The following is a 20,322-nucleotide window of genomic DNA, read 5'->3' on the forward strand; positions in this document are numbered from 1 at the left end:
ATAGTCCTACCATAGAGCTGCTTATAGCCCTGATCAATAAACCTGTTATGTTTAATGGAGCTAGAAAACAGTAGTTCCCAGATAATACTGTCTCTTCCTTCTGTTTTGAGTCACTTTCATTACTCCAGAGACCACAGTTCAACTTCTTGGGGGACACATGTAGCGCATGAGCCATAATTTCACTACTTCTGTTGCTAGGGTTGCCACCATTTTCTTCCGGCAGAACTCTTGTGCCTTCAGTACTGTATGACAGGCAGAATTGAACAGGTTCAGCTATTCCCTGTATTTACATTCAGTGATGGGGGAAAATGGCAGGCTTTGACTACAGTACTACTTCTCAGCTTGGTAATGGCCTGCGTAACTACAAGCCAGAACAAATCCAGGCTGCTGATTTTATTTTATGCTTCAAATTCACATATCTCCTCTCTCCTTCTCAAAGCACCCAAGGCAATGTACAGAACATAAATACACACTATAAAAGCCAATTAAAACAACCAAAATAAGACTTAAAACTCTATTTGAAATCAAAAGCAGAAACATGCTTGAATTTACTGTGTGCAAAGGCCTAAGCATTTCCCAACAGGTTGGAAATTCCGAAAGCTTGTATAGAATAAGGTAGACAAACTTCTCTAAGAAGGACATCCTGAAGCTTTGGCAACAAAATTTAAGGTGAAGCCTCAGCTTGGGGCGGGGGGAGAAATGTTGAATGGAGCAAGTGTCCCTTGCAAGGAAAGTTGGTCAGCACTCTGGCACTGAATTGAAAACCATGAATTACAAGCCAAGGAACCAGATGTAGTAGATACTACTGTTGATCCCAGCCTGATTCAGGAGCTTTTATAGAAGCTATTATTTCCCAGAAGACACTCTTATTTATACTGTTGGTGGTTCAGCACACAATAGCACATAGATCCATGGATTTCTGGTTCTGGTCCCAGTGATTCCTAACAGCTTTTACTTCTTTACTTCTTACAAGAATGCTCTTCAAGGTCTCTAGCAAACGACACACCAACCCCTGAAGCCTGATCTTTAGCTTAAAGTTGTTGGGGATTGAACCTTAAACCTTCTGCCCATATTCCACTGCAAAATTATAGTCCTCCCTGGCCTGAGCTTTGCAATCCCTCTTTCTGTAGCTTTCCTTAGCACACAATTCTGCTTTCTCTCTTAAACAGATTGTATTATGCTGGCACAGAAAAAGGAAAGAGGGAAAGGAGAGGCAAAAGACTTCTCTCCTTCTCTGTTTTGCAAAGTACATATATGTGGGTGAACACTGCAGAAACAAAAAATTCTGGTTTTCCATTAGGAATACCAGGTGTTCCTTATTTTAAAGTTTATCATTGTGCCCCAGAATGTAGAGTCTTTTGCATATGAACCTCTCTGAAGAACTTTCTCCTCTCTCCCTTCTGAGACTGCAATTGTTTTTCAATGGATCCTCGCTAAACAAGGATCCATCTTCACCTTTAGGGTCTTGTTTGAAAAACCTGTTAGTGCAGTTTCCTTTGCAAGGGGCTGATGGGTAGTTTGGGCACTATTGAATATAACAGAGCTGCTGGCACACCTCTAGGAAAGAGGGCTTTCTACATTGATAGGACCTTCTCCATGGTGATATGGAACTATATTCTCTTCTCAAAGATTTGAAATTCCCTACCCCAGGAAGTTTAATTGGCATCCAGTGCTTACCTTTCTACTAAAGACTTGGTTTTTTCAGGCCTGTGAGGCTTTAATTTGATACCTCTCCTGTTTGGGTGTGGGCTTTTTTTCTGCTTCTTTAATTGTTTTAGTTTTGCTATTTGTTAGTTGCTATTCTAATTCTGCTTGCAAGCTGCCTTCAGCTTTCTTGCTATAGGAAAGGCGGAATATAAATTATCCAAAAAAAGAAAGAAACCAGACATTCTCACTCCTGAAGACCTAAGGTGGATGTTGAATCTGGAATGATGGAGGCATAGAAACTCTCAGAGATCTCGAGATATATGCTGGAAAGAAAATTTCTCACTAACTAGAAGCAGAGGAAGTGGCAGAAGGTGCATTTTTGTTGTTGTTTTCCCCTCATTGTTCCTCATTTTCCTACCTGTGCCAGCTTGGTCATTAGTGTCATGTTTTCCTGGCATTGGGGGCATGTCCATTGACTGAAGGGGGCTTAGGATATTGTGTACCTCAACTCCTCCTCATCTCTCCTACTTCCCTCTCAAGTCTCTCCCCAATCTCCCTCTTTTGGCCTCCCTGCCAGTGGAGTTTGACTGGTGTCCAAGTCATATCCAAGCTGCACTGGTGCAGTGTTTTTCTCTGGAATTGTGCTGGCATCCACGGCACATCTGTTGGTGGGCAGACTTCTATGTCAGTATAGTAGGAATATGCTGATGTATCTAAAGGATAGGATTGGACCTTTATTTGCTGCTTCAAGGGGTTTTTTAACTAATGTCTTTCCAGACAGAAAATGAAATTTTGTACATGCATAGTCCAAGACCCCATGATACTTGGAGAAATCTGAAGACAGCAGCAGAACCACATATATACTGGAATATTTATATGAACTCCATTTCATACTGAAAGCAGTCTCAGATTAAGAGAGCATGGACTTATGGTAGCGCCCAGGACCAAATCTATATGTACAGAATCCAAGCTGAGATATTACAAGTTATCTGTCAGTCTTCTGTTTAGACCTGAGGTATCCAATCTGTGCATCCTGCCTCCCTAGTGAGGCGAGGCTAACCTCCAGGGGCATCACCAGACATCTGGGGAGAGAGGTGGCTGCAGCTGCTCTGCTGAGCTCAGCTGCACTGGTTGCCTCCTGACTTGCTGCTTTTCTGCAGCTGTGAACCAGGGGGTTGGGGCAGTGTGAGGCTGGGAGGGCTGTGAAACATGCTGGGGAGAGGTGGGAGAGAAGGCTGGCTGGGCAGGCAGAGGTGCTGCATCTCATCATGGAGCTCTCTCCATGTGCAACCTCACCCCAAGGACTACATTTCCCAGTGTGCCCCTCGCCCTGGGAATCCTGGGATTGGTCAAGGCTAGAGGAGAGAAGAGTGCAGAGATGCTGCATCCCATCAGCATAGGGCGCGCTCCTGGCAGGCTTTAAAGTAAGTCCAGGCAGTGCAGCGCTTTCCTCTGCTTGGGAAGGAAAGAGCCAGCCTGCTCCTAGTGGGGGGTGTCCAAATGCCCCAGCCTGCATCCCTCCGTCTTGCCTGGGGGGAACAGGGGTGGCATCTGCATGTTGGGTGTATGTGTGTGAGCAGCCCCCATCTATTTTGGGGCAGTTGTAATCTTGCTGTCTGTGGCTGCAGTCCTTTGAGACACTTTCCTGGGAGTAAGCCCCATTGACTCAAATGGGGTTTACTTCTGAGTAGACCTACATAGGCTTGGGGTCTGTGTCACCTTACCCCAGGATCTTCACCTTTCTCTTTTTCCTCCCCCTCCAAAAAAGAGAAAAAAGCCACTCTTGATGACTTTGTCTCCAAAAATTGATTAAAAATTAAAATCCCCATTCCTTTTTAGCCATTCCCCTTTTTCCTCCTGCTTCCTTTTTTTTTTTTTGGGGGGGGGGGAGTACTCTGTTGGCTGCTATTGTAAGACAAAAGGCACAATCCTAGCTAGGTCTACTCAGAAGTAAGTTCTATTGTGTTCAATGGAACTTACTCCCAGGAAAGTGGGGTTAGGATTCCAGCCAAACAGTCTCTAGGTCTCAGTTTGCATCAGTTTGCAATTAGCAGATACACACAAAACAAAGTCTTCCCCTCCCCCAGTAAATTCATCACTTCCCCCCCCTTTCCAAAACCCTCCAGGTGTGCTGCTAACAAACTCAGGGCACAATCCTAACCAGGTCTACTCAGAAGTGAGTCCTATTTTGTTCAATGGGTCTTACTCTCAGGTAAGTGTGGTTAGGATTGCAGCCTCAGAGTGCTGGCAGCCTTGTTTCTAGTGTATAATTATAACACCTTCATCCCTATTTTGGGGGTAACTGTGGTGAGGTGTTGTAATGGGGAGCAGTGGCCAAGGGCTACAAGGATCAGGGGAGGCATGAGCCAGAAAAGTTCAAGAACCACTGCATTAGACTAGTGATTTTCAGTCTTTTTCATCTCAAGGCGCACTAACAAGGTGCTAAAATTGTCAAGGGGCACACCATCAGTTTTTTTTTTAATAGAAAAGGCACACTGCGCTGCCGGTGGTGGTGGGGGACACATCTCCCAATGTCCCTACTAATAAATTACCCTCTCCCAAAATCCTGTGGCACACCTCCAGACCATTCATGGCACACCAGTGTGCAGTGGCACACTGGTTGAAAATAGCTGCATTAGACCTTCCACCTTTTTGGGGCCAGTTCCATGGAAATTCTTTGTGTTCAGATAGGCATCACCCTATATCAATGTAATATGTTGTGATACATACCATAAATGTGGTGCTTAACAATTTTCTTGCTGTAATTTCTGCCAGTCATTCATGAAATGTGGCCCTGCTGTCTATTATTGATGTGATACTAGAAGAGCGCCCTACACTTTATGACAGCATGTGCACATTATTTTGACAGTAGAATGAATTCTCCAGTAGCAAAAGAACAAGGATGGCGTACACTCAGGCCGTCACTTATGGTGGTCACCAAGTTTGCTCCTGCTGACTGCTTATGGCCTGTTTTCATTATGGTGAGGAGGATACTCCGCTGAGTTGGGGATTGTGCCTGATTTTTTTTTGGTCTGGATTTCCCCATAGATTTGGGAGCTCTAGGTCAGGAGTGTCAAATTTGTCTCATACAGAGGGCCAAAGTTGGCATTCATGGTGCCTACTGAAGGCCAGAAGTAACATCATTACGCAGAAACTGACATCATTAAGCAGATGATGATCAGAAATAAGCACATTGTTCTCGCAGAGAAACTCATTAGCTGCTAATGACAGAAAAGTAAATGTGCAAATCTTCATATTTTCAAGATATAAGAGAGCCCAATTATAATGCTGGAAGAGCCTAATTACAACAGGGGCCCAATAAATTGCTTCTAGGGGCCACATTTGGCCTGTGGGCCTTATGTTTGACACCCCTGCTCTAGGTGATTTAGCTTTGTTTCCAAAGTGGAACCAACCAATGTCTTAGGAATCCTCATTCTGTTCCTTATGTGGTTTTTATCATATTTTGTGTAGTGTGTGAAGTGTGTGCATTTTTTGTAGCTTTCAGTTGCTTCTCCTGTCTCCCTGCAAAAGCTCTGGTTTTCTCGTTTCCGTACATATATATAAACTGTATATAAACTGAAGTGCAGTGTCTTTCTGGTGGGCATGTGCAGGAGAAGTGGAATACAGAGCAAAGTAACCCACTGAATAATAAAGGAATATAAGAGGAAATCTGCTCATCTGTGGACTTCCTGGCCCCTTCTGATGTGGTCCACAGGGAAGCGGCCACAGTTCATTGGTAGAGCACGTGCTTTGCATGTACAAGATCCCAGTGCCAAAGCAAAAATCTTTCTTCCTGGACTGTTCTGCTTCAAGTTGTAAAAGGAGCATTGCATGTTTGAGTCTCCCCCCCCCCCCCCCAATATACTAGGGTAGGGATTTTCATGGAAGAGCATTTGAACTTTCTATCTCTGACCTGCTGTCTGAAGTGGTATATATAGTCCAGGAAATTTTCCCCACTTGATTCTGCTGGCTATATAAACTTACCCTTCATCTCCAACATAATTCAATGGAATTCATTTCTGCAGCAAACAGACACATTAAAGCCAATTACTCCTCTGGATCTTTTTTAAGCGTCTTCAATTCTTAACTATTTTCATTGTGGGCTTCTATGTAAATAGATAGTGATAGATGAAACCTGCCATGTAAGATCAGATCTAAGGAAGCACAATGGACCCAGTCAGTTGCAGGGAGTGTTCGCATTGTGATTTTGATTGATTTTCGTTTTTGTAGCGTTGGCACAGTACGTATGTCAAGCAGACAAATCTCTATATCATATCGTTTAAAAGTGGCAACGTTAACTTCTGGGACTAATTAGCGCTCGTTCTTTTGCTGTCTTTTGACAGCACATTGTGATTGTTCAGATCCACTGAGCTATAAAATGACACCATTAAAGCAACTGACTTGAAGAATATATTCACTGTCCTTCTCCTTTTTTTCTTTTATTCTAGAATGTTACCTAGCTCTTAGGATGAAGTTAATCTCGGGCCAACCCAGCATGACACCTGTGCTCAGGTTTAAATCCCTGCTTAGGCACAAAGTTTAGTATCTTTTACAGTGTGAGTTAGTGTCAGTCTATGATTCATGGCCCAATCCTATCTAAAGGAAGCACCAGCAGAATGCGCATTCCACTGGTGCAGACTGCTGCAAAGCAGCTGTAAAGCTCTTTGCAGCAGTGCAAACAGCTGGTGTGTCAGCGGGAAAGCTGGAGGGTTCCCATGCACCCGTGGACATCAGAAGGCCTGCCGAAGAAGGTAAGCTCAGCCCAAGGGGTGGAAACGGGTGGGGGAGGGTGAGAAGGGGGTGGAATGGAGTGGGAGTTGGGTGGAACAGGGAGGAAGTGGGGGGGGGGGAAGCTGGAGTCTTCCCACTGGCACTGATGGTCCTTGGGAGGCCTGCCAGAACAGGGCATATCCAAAATCCCTTCTGGGCCTGATCTGCCTACACAGATCGACACAGACTTACTCCAGCAATATCACTGTTGCAGGTCCAACTTGACCATTGTGGCTGCTGGGATTTACCCTGGGGCAAGGGGACTAATGTCAAGAAGACCTCCAGCAGTCCAAAATCCTCTGTAGGATGTGGTGTACCTTGTGCTACACTGCATCCTGCAGGGGATTTTTGGCTGCTGGAGAGGCCTCCTCAGAGAGAATCATTTTTGGCTGCTGGAGGTCCCTTTTGGGGAGAATTAGTTATTTTAATTAATACAGTGTTAAAAAAAAATTTGTAGTCAACTTTTTTATCAAAAGTAAACAAACATACATTTGTTTTTCTTGGTGAATACGTGAACATCAACCCTGTTAAAGGATATTATTTATGCTATAGGTCTTGAATTGATGGTAGCAGATCAGGGGAGTGAAAGGCATCCAGTCCATGCAGTACTGAATAAAATGAGCAGATGAGGCAACTTTTCCCCAGCTGGTTGTCACAATAGTGAAATTATGTAAGCAGAGGAGCCCCCGCCAATTGCGCAAACTCTTGAGAGAAACTTTGGTTGTAACCCTGTTACCCTGCACTGCTGGCAATGAAAGGACACAGCCTGTTGACCTCACTGATCGCAGCTGCTCTATAATGCCGTACGTAATGTCCTTTTATAAATGCAGAAAGTTTTCTTCTTTTCTCTCTCTTCCCCCCTTCAATACACCAGAAGCTCATCATGCATCACGGATTAAGTGTCATTCTTTTCTAGTTTCTGAAGGAGTGGGATTTTGGACACTTGAGTGTTGGCTCTTATTGAACACTGCTCTTCTTAAGTGGATGGCTGTTGAAGCCTTACAGTTGCCTGTCTGCGGGATATTTCTGACTGTAGGAATAACAGATTCACCCATTGTAGTGTTTTGACTGTAGCTTTTGTGAAGTTATGTGCAGACTGACTTACTCTGCCTTAATTAGCAGAGGAATGCTTGTTGTAGATGGTTTTGGCAGAAACATCTTGCCTCTATGAGCAGCCAGATCCAAGGTGCTTGGGGTCAGCTGACAGAACTGAAAGAGTGAGCTTGAGTGAAGGTTTTGTTCTGATGAAATGCACATTCTGTTTGGATGGGCTAAGGCAGAAGGCCAAGCTAACTTTTTTTTCCCCCCCAACCTGGCCTAGCTATTCCAAGTGTTTGATATTGCTTGCCAATCATGGGGTGGCAGACCTGAAATCAGAACAGGAGTGTGTCTTCTACGCCCAGAACCCTTGGGTTCAGATGTGAAGATGGTCAACTGAGTTGGTCATAGCTGGCACCAGAGCAAGTGTCAAAGTTTCTAGAGCAGAGGAATATGAGGCATAGTGCTTAGACCAGGATCCAGGTTCAATTCTCCATCCCACCATGAAACTTACTGGCTGGCCTTGGTCCACTTACTACTCCTCAGCCTAAACTACCTCATGGAATTGTTGGGGTGGAAGAATCATGTATGGCACTATGAGCCCCTTGGAGAACAGACAAGGTGGGAAAAGGTTCACCGCTTTGTGAACTTTTAGTTGAAAAGCGGTATATAAATACTGTTAATAATTAATAATAAAAGAGCCTTGAGCTGGAACCTGATGTTCAGCAGGAAACTGCTACTTCTTTGTTGAAGAGGCAAGGGCAGGAGACCCGACTTCCAGCATGGCCTGACCATTCCAGAACCTTCTTGCTGCCCATCAGTTATGGAGGCTGCTAATGCACACCCCTGTCCCATTCTGTGCCTGACGATGGCTCTTTGACCTGAATTTAAACTAGCAAACATTAAAACACTGTTTCCAAGAGGAACTAATGGTCCAATCCTATCCCTCTCCCCCACCAGCAGTACTAGCATTGTGCCAGTGGAGCCTGCTTTACTGCAGTCACATGTGCTCCTCTGACATGTGCTGCAATCCTGCTGTCAGGGAGGCCAGAGCAGCCTCCTGCATGCCAGCTGATCCACTGAGACTCTCTCGAACAGGTAAGCCTGCGCAGGAAGTTGGAGACAGGCAGGAAGGGGGTTGAATGGGGTGCGGTGGGTGGAACAGCACAGTGACGGGGTAGGGAGAAGTTTGAATTAGGCCCAGAAGGGGGGCAGGATCAGCAGCAGCAGTATACATCAAATCCCGACCCTCTACCCAGGCCTGATCCATCTTCTTGGGTCAATGTGGACTTGCACCAGTGACTGAACTGTCATGGTCCTAGTTGACCCATAGTGGCTGCTGGGGCTTTTCCCAGGGCAGGGGGATAAATGTCCCTTTACCCCCAGTATACCTCCAGCAGCCAAAAATCCTCCAAGGGATACTGAAGTAGCTGTGCCAGTGCTGCTGCATCGCTATGCAGGGATTTAGATAGGACTGGGCTGTAAGTTTAATAAACATACAGTGCAATCCTATTCCTGTTTAGTCCTATGGGAGTAAGTGAAAAAACATATGAAAAAACATGCACTGGACTGTACGTTTATAAAACTTCATTCCTCTTTTTCTTGGCAACAGTTTCTTTTTCAGTGGGCATAATGTTTAGAGGCTTGTTTTGATTTTCTGGGCTGAGAGAGAGTGAGTGGCACAACTTCACCCAGGAAGCTTCATCGCTGAGCAGGGATTTGAACCAGGATTCCAGGCCTAAGTTCAACTTCGGAACCACCATCCTGCCTATCTATTACCAATTTATTGTTTTTAAATTGGATGTATGCTACCTTGGGTTTCCTATTTAGAAAGAAAAGTGGGTATAACTGTTTTAGACTAAAATAAGTAAATCATGAAAAATATATATGTGCTTTTATATTTCTCTGTTTCTGTTTATCTTCTAAGATTTTAGGGTATGCTGAAGCCACCTTTCAAATATACCTGGAAAAGATTACCACCCACACACGCTTGTAATTCCCATAAGAGGGGAATGGAAGATGAAATTTACTTTTTTGAAAAATAGTTTCCCAAGTTCTCCTGTATGAAATTTGGGGGATGGGTGAAAAATGCTCCTCATACATTTTGCTGTTGCCACTGCTACACTTTCATTGTGGCAGTGCCCTTCCCATCACTCATGGTAGTGTTCTGGCCAACCAATAGCTGCCATTTTTATTTCCCAGAAGTCCCCTGGAAATGTCACAACATCAGCATGTCTTGTCATTGACATGGAACTTCTGGAACAAATATGGTAACCGGTCACCCAGCCAGTGAGCACTGCTGCTGCAGGTGAAGCCCCCATATCTTTCCACAAATCTCCAAAATTCCCTCCATTTGTACCAACTGTAAATAGGGAGCTAAACTGGGGGGAGCTATCTGACTAGCTGGTCTCCTGGGGTGAACCAGTGGGGTGGTTCATTCTCCGCACATGTGTCAGTGCTTCTTTACATACATGTGCCAAAGTATTCCTACTCCTTCCCACCCTGGCTTTTGCCTGTGATGAATAAAATTGGATATCATGCAAATACATGTTGCTTTGCAAGCCTTGTGACTTTAGGTTTTTCATATACCCAGAGCTGGAAGGCTTGCACTTAGGACAGACGAATTGAAAAACAGTTGAGAAAGAGGTTTTGGGGGAAAAGAGCAAGTGAGAGGAGAGTTTCACTTCAGCACACAGGATGTTAAATTGAGCCATTACAGCTTCTATATACTATGTCTGCACTGACCTTTACACAGGAAGTACCATTAGCTAAACAGAAACACAACAGAGTATATTTACAGGAAGCGGTGTGGCTTTCTCTTATTTGCTGTCATGACACAAAACTCAGAACAAGTGAAGCAATATCTTTCTGAAGAAGGAAGGGGCTGGTCTGTGGGTGGGTGAGGGCTTTTTGTGGGGGAGCAACTATTGTTTTAGATGTTGCAAGCAAACTTTGAAGTTACTCAGAACTCTTTGTTAGCCTTGGTGTCAGCAAAGGTGTGGGGGTGGTATATATGTTGCCAAGATCAGAAGACGATCCCAACTAGATCAGACCAGAAGTCCAACTGTTTCCTTCAGTGTACCTAGATACTTTGAGTAAGCCCATACATGTAGCCTGAAAACAAGAGTCATCTTTCACTGTTACTTTCCAACAATTGGAATTTAAAGCTAAACTCTACCTCTGAACATGCAAGGGGAGGAAGGTTAGGGTGACCACTGCAGTAGGTCACTTTCTTCATGATGAAGAAAAAGTGTCAGATCAGTAACAAAGAGTTTGTTATCTCATTACTGAAAAACTTGATTATACAGAGTTTTGTCATCTCTCTGCTTGCCTCCCATTTGGGATGGTTTTGTGTATCTGCAAAGGTTTGTACACTGATCTCATTTAACAGTGTGACAGACACACTGTTGTCACCGGTTGTCCAAATGAAAGTCTCCCTCTTGTGCAGGCCATGGCCCTAAGTGGGAAACAACCTTGTGCAGGCTATGGCTGTAAGTGGAAAGCAGTATTGTTCATGAGATTACCATATTGTGATGGTCTTGTGGATCTGTCTGTGGGATATGTGCTGCAAGTGATTAGAAGCAATGGGCTGTGGTGGCTGATGCTAACAGCTTTCATGCATTCATGTGCATTTTACTATGTAATTAACATAATGTGTGAATCTTACCCTAAGGATAAGATTGGATATTTTCCCCTTGTTTGTTTAGTGAGATGTGTCTCTTAGCTGTGCCTTTTTAACTGAGTGATGATACAAGCTTATTTCACTTATTATTTGTCACATTAATATCCCACTGTTCCCCCAAGAAGCTCAAGGTATATGGGGGTTATCTCATTTTATCCTGACAACCATCCTCTGCGGAAGGCTATGTTGGGGAGAAGGAAAACCTTTCTAAGGGTGAAATGGTACATGGCTGGGACTAGTATTAATCCCACCTTTCTGTCCTGCCATGGTCCAAGACACTTTATGGCACTTTTGGATAGTGCATGCCAGCTGAACACACATCTCACCAGTTCAGTCCTTCATTAGGATAAGTGTAAACGCAGTATACAGCCATTCAAAAAAGTCCTTTTTAGTTGTGTTAAACCTGGGGGCTTTCACATGTGAACACTGCCATTTAGAAAAGGTGTATGTTTCAATGTCTGTCCACGTATAGTTTTTTCAAATGTGATGATAATAACAGATTGCAGTCCGATACATACTTGCATACAGTATACATGCGTTGGACAAAACGGTACTTACATCTGAGTAACATACATTGGATTGCAGTATTAGGGCCCAATCCTATCCAACTTTCCAGCACCAGTGCAGCTATAGTGTAACCCCAAGGTAAGGGTACAAATGTTCCCATACCTTGAGGAAACCTCTGTGGCTGCCCTCCCCACCATAGGATGGAGCACACACCCCACTGACATGGCTGCACGGGCACTGGAAAGTTGGATAGGATTGGGCCCGTAGTTATTTGGGAGTCTTCAAAGGGCCTAACAAACAGTATCCTTTTATCTTTACAGCAAATCTGTAGAGTAGTTTTTATTTACGTTTAAAGCACCGTGGTGCTGAACATATAAAAAATGACAAAGGCTTTGTCTGTAGGTTTACAGTGTCATATGATATAGAAGCAACTAGAAATGGAGAGGAAAGACAAAAACAAGGCCATTTGAGTACCAAAATGTTGATGTTAGGTGATAACCAGGAGGAATGGTAACTGAAGAACTAATTCTGGGTGGTGTCAAATGCCAGCTGTTTTCAGCTCAGCCAATGGAATTAGCTATTGCTTGTCCCAAAGCCACATGGAATGGCTGCTGATATTATTATCCCCATACTTCAGATGAGGACTCTAGAGCTGTTCTTGAGTGGTCTTGTCTGAAGACCACATGCTGAGTTCATGACACTGACAAGATTTGAGCCAGGAGTTTCCTGCTTCATAGCTCACTCTCATAGCCAATGTTTCCCAGCTCTCAGATGAATATTATCTTCTACATTAATTCCTTCCAGCATAATGTCAAAGGATTTGATTACTTTCTAAAAATGTATCAAGAGGCAGCAGCTTGGCTGTAAACCAAAAGCCTTATTGCAACTTCCACAACTCTGCCCCAGTCCCAGCACAGTCTCTTGTCAAGATCTCATGTGGACTTGGCAGCCTCTAAGCTGAGGCTACTAGTCCCTGAATCTGGTGGTAATCAGAACAACGTCTGCTTGCAGCTATTGCATACACTTGGCACCAGGCAAATCTTTTGTCCAGAGTACCACATTTCAGAAACTTAGGGGGAAAAAAATTGTTCCAGGAAGCTGGGAGGGAGAACAGCTCTCTTGCCTGTGTGGTTGCTCAGTAGAAGAAGGGGTGAGATTTCTGATACTAGGGGCATGGGGCAAAATTCATACCAAAGTTCATTGACTTCCTTTGTTTTTGAAAGCAAGGCGTTCCTGCACTGGGGAACAACTGTAAGATATCTGAGCAGTGGCTGGTAAAATCTCAGAAGAAACACGTGTAGGAGAGAAGCTAAGCAGAATTTCCAGTGACACAGGAATTTCAGTGTGTGTACCAGGGGAGACAAACAGCAAGCTACTAAGGTCTGCTGTAGGTTTTGTGCAAAATTATATTGCAAAAATGTCACATTGTGCTATAGTTACTTTTTATACCTCATGATCAGTATCACAAGGTTACCTAAAAAGGATGGCACCCCTTTCTTTAATTAAGGGAAGAATGTTGTGCTTTTGGCATGCATAGCTTTTACATTATTGACCCATTTAATGCTTTATGATAATGACCAGTGTGTAGGAAAGAAAGCTGCCCTGTAATGAGACAAAACCATTGGTCCATCTACCCTAGTACTGTCTATATTGACTGAGAGAAGCTTTCCATGTTATCAGACAGGCATATTTCCGAACCTGCCATCTGAGACATATTTCTTAATTGGAGATGCCAGATATCTTCTGTGTATAGAGCATCTAATCTTGGCCTCAGATGCTCTGATCTCCATCCCTCCCCAAAGGACGGGTAATTGTCCAGATATAAAGGTGGTCCTAAAGAGTAATCACAGGGGATCTTAAACACTGGGGGAGGGAGAAAGCAAAGGGTCTCCTCTGCTTTTCTTAAATGGTCCCTCAGAACCAGCCCAAAACCTCCCAGAGCCTGAGGTGGTTGCCTTGCCTTTCCTGGTGATAGTGTCAGCCTCTGCTATTTCCACTCCCAGGATTGAGAAAGGAAGACGGGGTCAGAGTGTAGGAAGAAATATGAAAGAGGATAGCATCGGGCTAGAGCAGGGGTGCCCAAACCTCAGCCCGGGGCCACTTGCAGCCCTCGGGGGCATCCAATCTGGCCCTCGTGGAACTCCCAGTCTCCAGTGAGCCTCTGGCCCTCCGGAGACTTGCTGGAGCCCATGCTGGCCCAATGCAACTGCTCTCAGCATGAGGATGACTGTTCGATCTCTCACATGAACTGTGGGCTCCCTCCACTACTTGCTGTTTCATGTGTGTGATGCAGCAGTGGCAGCGAAGGAAAGGCTAGCCTTGCTTTGTGCAAGGCCTTTTATAGGCCATGAGCAAGACCTTCATTCATTCATATAAGTTCCAACTCTAATAAATTCATTTATGTAAATTTATTCAAATTTTAAATGTAAATTAATTAATTTTTTCCCAGCCCCCAACATAGTGTCAGAGAGATGATGTGACCCTCCTGCCAAAATGTTTGGACGCCCCTGGGCTAGAGCATCGGAGATACTCTAACCCAGTCTTCCATAATTCCTCTTCAGATCCATCCCCCTCCTTTTCCAATCTAGGGGTAGAAGAAGGAGGCAGATGAATATAGGAAAGTGGATAGAGATGGGTGCTCCCAATCAGTCTGTTGCCTAAGATGACCAACTGACCCTGGGTACCCCTGCTGAGTCTGAAAATGAAAACCAAACACTGCCCACAAAACAATTCCAAACATTAAGAGGTAGAAAACTGACATCTGATACATTTTTTTCTCTGAAACATAATAGGGGGATAGTCTCACCTCACTCTTTAATTGGTGTCCCTGTTCCTTGACATGAAATTGATTTGATCCTTCAGTCTGATTACTTAGTCAATGATCAAAATGCATGAATACCCATTTTTAATGCCTCCTTCCAGATTTCCTTTTCTTTAAAAGAGAAAAATCTACAATTTTCATCTTAACTTAAAAAGTCATATCAAGGGTATATTTGGATTATTTAAAAAAAACTGTAAGAACTGATGAAATATTGTACAGCTTTAAGTGGGAGCTGGTACTGTAAGAGAAGCGTAATTACAGCAAGCTTAGAAAAATCAAAAGGCTTCAATCAACTCTGCAGACAAAAGGGAAACAGATCAGCCATTTAACTGAACTTGAGACCCTTTAAGGAAAATCATTCTTCAGATTTATTTTTATTCCCATCCTTGGCTTGACATTCATTCAGAAAGTTCAGCACTTTCTGAAGACGGGAGATAAGTTTTCCTACATATACATACCTTCCAGCCCTGCCAGGTTTACCTCTTCAGTTGGTAACAAGCCTAGGCAACTTAAGCCTTTTAAATATTAGTGTTGGGATGAACTTGTAGCTCAATGGTAAAATGCAAGTTTTGCATACAGAAGGTCAGTAGCATAACTGGGGGGGGCAAAATGGTAAGTAATCCAGGTGCTGCAACACACTGTGTAAGCAGCCCTTCCCACCCACCAATAAAGCCATTCCGGGCAGCGATGGCAACATGCAGGTGCTCGCCTAACCAAACTGTATCTCCTGCGCATTGCCTTCACTGCCTGGAATGGCTCCAAGGGCAAGTGGGAGGGGCAGCTTACACGGCATGTTGCATGCATGTACAGGCATATCCTGGTATCAGTGGGGGTTCTGTTCTGGAACCCCCTGCGATTAACCAAAACCATGGACACCAAGGAATGCCCCCCCCCCAATCTGGAGACAAGGGGAGCTCTGCTTCCAGAGAGTCCCCTGAGCCCCAAAGTTTAAAACAAACAAACAAAAAAACAACCCGCTGCTTCCAGGTATAAAAAAATGGCACTTCTAGTTTCACAGAGAAACCGGAAGTAGCGTTTTCTGACTGTCGGGCTCCATCTGAGTCTGGCAGAGGATTCCGTGGGTTCTGCTGGGTTTAGAGGACCATCTGAAGGTGAGAGAAGAGCAGAGCACAGGGAAGACCCGATCCACAGATAAGTGAATCTGCAGATACAGAATCCGTGGATACAGGGGGGAATCCATGGATATCCCCCTGTACTTTACTCCCCCCAGCTGCGCTACTGCAGAAGGTTCATGGTTCAATTGCTATCACCTGTAGGTACTGTTGGGAAAGACCCTTGTCTGAATCCTGGGGGGCCACTGCCAGTCCATATAGATGGAAAAAAGCAAGCTGGACCTAAAGTCTGACTTCATTTGCTTCTTTCTTTGTCAGTTTCCTAGAATAGGTCTTAATGACTAGCAGGTTCAGTTTGCCACTGGATGGAACCAGAGCTGTTTAAAAAGAGCTTTCCTATTAGAAGCTTTTAATTTAGTTTTAAAATAATGGAAGAGATGGCAGCCAACAGAATCGATAGCATAGGTCTTGTGCTGAAGTTGCTGGAGCCTTGTCATACAGTGGCGTGACAGCGCCCTGCCCCAAAGAATGAGCTATTAGTGCAGAACATGGGTGGAGGTTAGGAGTATGGTCAGTGAGGGCTTACAGCTTCAGGAGAGGAGAGGACTGTTACCTCATTTGCCACTGTGGGAAGCAAGGTGCTGAACTTGATAGACCTTAGATCTGATCCAGTTGTTTTAAAATTTAATCTCAGCTAGTGGCCACATCTTCTGATTCAGAGCACCAACCACCGCAACTCCAGAAATGAGGTGAGTGGCAACAAAAGACAGGACCTTCTCAGTTGTAGCTGTAGATGATCATGGTCCATCCTCCCCCTCTCCGTTTGTTTTGCTCCTTCCATGGTGGCCTTTGGGAACCAGTTTGAAATGTTGCTGTTTGTGCTTTTCAAACTCCTACAAGGGAGTTGGGATCACTGTGAATTTGTTGCGGGGAGGGCTTATGGCAGCAACATGATCCTGAGGATTGCACTGCTGCTGGGGTGGAGAGGGTGTGTTTTTACTTAACTGAGGGAGTACTAGCCTCTAGGAGGGTGTGTGTGGCACTGCAGGGTATGCCAAGCCTCCAAAACAGTAAAAAAAAAAAAAAAGAGATTGAAAACCACTTCATTTTTTTTTAAAATTTAAAACCAGAAGTGGTTTTTAATCACATTTTTTTTACCTGTTTGAAGACTTGGGGAGACCCCAGAGGCTGACACTCCCTTAGGTAAGGGAAAACACACACCTCTGGCAGCAGCATGATCCTGGGAATTGCATTGTTGCCTTCCCCCCTCCTCTTAAAGAGACAGGGACAAGTGCTTCCCTGGCTGGTGAGTCACAACCTACCAGTTTGGGAACTGCTGATCTAGGACCTTTTAGGCAATTTTTTTTTACCTCAGTATGACACTTCTCAAACAATTTAATTTTGCTGCTGTTCTTGTTGTTGCTTCAGTTCTGTTGGTTTTATTACTTCTATAGATTTTTGTTGTTGTAAATTATTTAAATAAATATTTATATCTAGGACACAAATTCAGATAACATTTGGGTAATATTTGGATATTCAGGATAAAAATATTTTGCTAAATAAATTCCTAGGGATCAGCAGACCCCTCTTGTTTGTTTCCTCTAAACCAGTGTTTCTCAAACTGTGGGTTGGGTCCACTAGATGGGTTGTGAGTCAATTACAGGTGGGTCCCCATTCATTTCAATATTTTTAAAATAAAATATATTAGACTTGATGCTACCATTCTATGTGATTGAATATGGGGAAATGTTATAGATCTGTACTTTTAACAGGGTACTATGTGTATGCTTTTAACAATGACAGTAAATGGGACTTACTCCTGGGTAAGTGTGGGTTGGATTGCAGGCTAGGATTGTTAAAAATTTTCCTGCTTGATGATGTCACTTCAGGTCATGACATCACTTCCAGTGGGTCCTGACAGATTCTCTTTCTCCTGGTGCTAAAAGTTTGAGAATCACTGCTCTAAACTCTTTGCCTTTTCTGGAAAACCTTCAAATGATTTTCATAAGGCAGCAGTTCCCAAACTCTCTTGGATATTTTGGGCTACTGTATGTAGTTGCAGGGGAGGGGATGTGGTGGCACCTGCACTCCTATGCCAGGTGGGAAATTCTATTTTTCATCTTTAAGAACTTATCGGGAGTTGCTGCTGCTTCCTAAAGTGTACGGAGAGCCCACGGAGAGCCTACTTCCAGTTTTTGGACTGGAAGTAGCTGCCAGTCACATTTCAGGGCACTTCAAAGGCATGGGGAGGTTCGCAGAGGGGTCTGTGGGCTCCCTGCACCCCCAGGAAGCTGCAGTGACCCCCGGTAAGTCTTTAAAGTTCAAAAATAGACCTTCCTCCCTGGCACTGGCACAATCACTAGAGTGCTGGTGCCACTGTCACCTTGGCCCTGCCACTTAAGGGGACACTGACAGAGCTTTCCAGACTGGGGTGTCGCAGTAACCCAGTCTGGGAACCTCTGCCATATGGAGATGTATCACACACATTCACGTTAGTGAAATTTTGGTGGTGTCTGTGAATAACTTTGGTGAGTTATATATATACTTCCTTTCGTCTGTCATACCAAGTTGCCTTTGACTTCGTTACACAGACCACTGTTCCGTCTAGTTCTGTCCATACTGTATTCTTTGACTGGCAGCCGTTCTCCAGGGTCTCGGCAGGGATTTTTCTTATCACCTTTAATGGGAAATATCAGAGATTGAACCCAGAACTTCCTGTATTGCAAAGCATGCACTCTGCTTCTGAGCTATGTCCCCTCCTGTTGTCTGATGAACCTACTGTCAATCAGCTTCACTAGTTGACCTAGTACTATGGGGAGGGGGAAGAGAGAGAGAGAGAATTCATGCGATACAGCAATAAGGTCATAGTTTAGTATTCCTCTTCCCCTCATCCTCTAATCCAGAAGCTGCTCAAGTGTATTTCTATGTTTAATGACCCTGAAATACAAAAACCAAGAGCCAGTTTCTAGATGAGATAGATTTGCTCCCTTGCAGGATGGAAGAGAATAACCTTCCAGCCATTTTCTGTTCACAGCTGGCTTTAATACAGTAAATTGAGGTAAACTGATCAGTGAGGTTGAAAGGCGCAAGCAGCAGGCCTCCACTTCCAGCATCAAGAGGCTGTGAACTGATCTTGTCATTTTTTTTCTCTCTACCCCCTGTGAACACTCAGAGGCAGATTTTTAAGGAAGATTTAAACTGGCTGCATTTGAACCTCTATCAAGAAGCTTAAAACAGCATCTGTCCGAGAGCAACTGCCTGCTAATCAAAGCACTAGGTGGCCTTGCACAGGTAAGAGGAAGGAAATCGAACTGCTGGGGTGCCAGCCTCCCATTTTGTTAGAGGTGCAACGTAGCTGTGGATCAATTCTAGTGTCCTATCCATGGAGAAAACATGATGGGATAACCAGAGATTTTTCAGGAATGACCCCTAAGCAATGACCCCTTGTTTTATGTTGTCTTCTAGTCATTGGTTTTTCCCTGAAAATGTTCTCACAGATTTGCATGTGTGACAAGGAGAGCAAACCAGTCTCAAGAGAACTTGGGAGACAGCAGGCTTTCGAGTTCCTTTTCCCTTGTGAAGCTAGGAGTATCCAGAACAGGCTCTCAGCACAATTAGTGCTATTTGGCCCATTGTATGAAATGCATTTGATATGCCTCAGCTAGAATATTCAAGAGCAAAAAAGAGATATAAGGCCCAATCCTATCCAACTTTCCAGTGCTGATGCAACTGTGACAATGGAGCATGTGCTGCATCCTGGGGTGGTGGGGGGACTGGCACAGATATCTCCTGAAGATAAGGGAAGAACATTCCCTTACCTTGGGTCTGAACTGCAGCTCATCAACACTGGAATGTTTTATAGAATTGGGCCGTTAACTGTTGTATGATAAGAAATGGACCCTTCTGATCCGTGGTACTCCTGCTTTTCCATGACTCTGAAGTCCTTGAAATGAAACTGGGTTTGGTCCTCATTCAGTTTCTAGTAATCTTTTCTTAGGTCTTAAATGACTTAGCAAATTTGTGTGCATGGTTTCCAGGCTAGTTCTTCCCAAGCAGCAATGCAGCCATGCCGTGCCTTCATTGATTCCCCTCCACACTGCACTCTATGGAGAAACCTCAATTTTTCTACTCTGATTGGCCAGAGATTGCTTTACATGGTGAGGGGTGGGAGGAGCTGGAGCAAGGATGAAGTGGGGAGGGTCTGAAGAGAGTTGGAGGAGATGGAATGAGTCCAACTCCCCCCCTCCAAAAGGCATATGGGCCCACCAGAGATTATATATTTCTGTGGCCCAAAGAAAGTGAAGTCCTGCTGCTAGGTGACACATAGCTAGGTCTTCAAGTCAGGGCGCAGGAGGCTCGCGCTGCATCTAATGCAGGTTCGTTGGGTGCAGCGGCTCAGCAAGGGGCAAGGGGAAGCTCTTCCCCTTACCCCTGGGTAAGGGCTGCACGCCCCAATGGGTCTCCTCGGACCTGCGCCACCTCTGGAGGTGGCCTCCTATGGGCCTCCTATGCCACTTCTGGAGGTGGCGCAAGTCGGGGGAGAGCGGAGTGGCTGGAGGCCACTCCATTCTCTCCGGGGACGGGAGTTGGGATCCGGCATAACTGCCAGGTCCCAGCCCTGCCCCTGGCTCCCCAGGGCCGCCCACTGCCTGCCCTCCCCCAGCCTGGAAACACCCCCTCTCATCCCTCCCACACCTACCTTTGCTGCTTGTGCTGGTGCGAGCATGCCAATACAAGCAGCGGTGTGGGAGCCACCGCACAGGCTTCTGCCTGCCTCTGGGCGT

At 44.7% G+C, this 20,322-nt stretch overlaps 1 protein-coding gene across 13 annotated transcripts in view; it reads left to right on the plus strand.

Moving 5' to 3' along the window:
* Window positions 1-20,322, plus strand: part of CELF2 (CUGBP Elav-like family member 2) — a 503,139-nt gene that overhangs the window by 225,017 nt on the left and 257,800 nt on the right. Inside the window, exon 1 of one of the 13 annotated variants that reach the window (XM_066633625.1) lies at window positions 18,748-18,829. The exons of the other annotated variants lie outside the window; for them this stretch is intronic. The gene's annotated coding sequence lies outside the window, so the exon portion shown is untranslated. Of the gene's footprint in view, window positions 1-18,747; window positions 18,830-20,322 lie in introns of those variants that run through there. 13 annotated transcript variants of the gene reach the window in all.

This window comes from Tiliqua scincoides, chromosome 7 (genome assembly GCF_035046505.1).
Source record: "Tiliqua scincoides isolate rTilSci1 chromosome 7, rTilSci1.hap2, whole genome shotgun sequence".
NCBI classification, from domain to species: Eukaryota; Metazoa; Chordata; class Lepidosauria; order Squamata; family Scincidae; genus Tiliqua; species Tiliqua scincoides.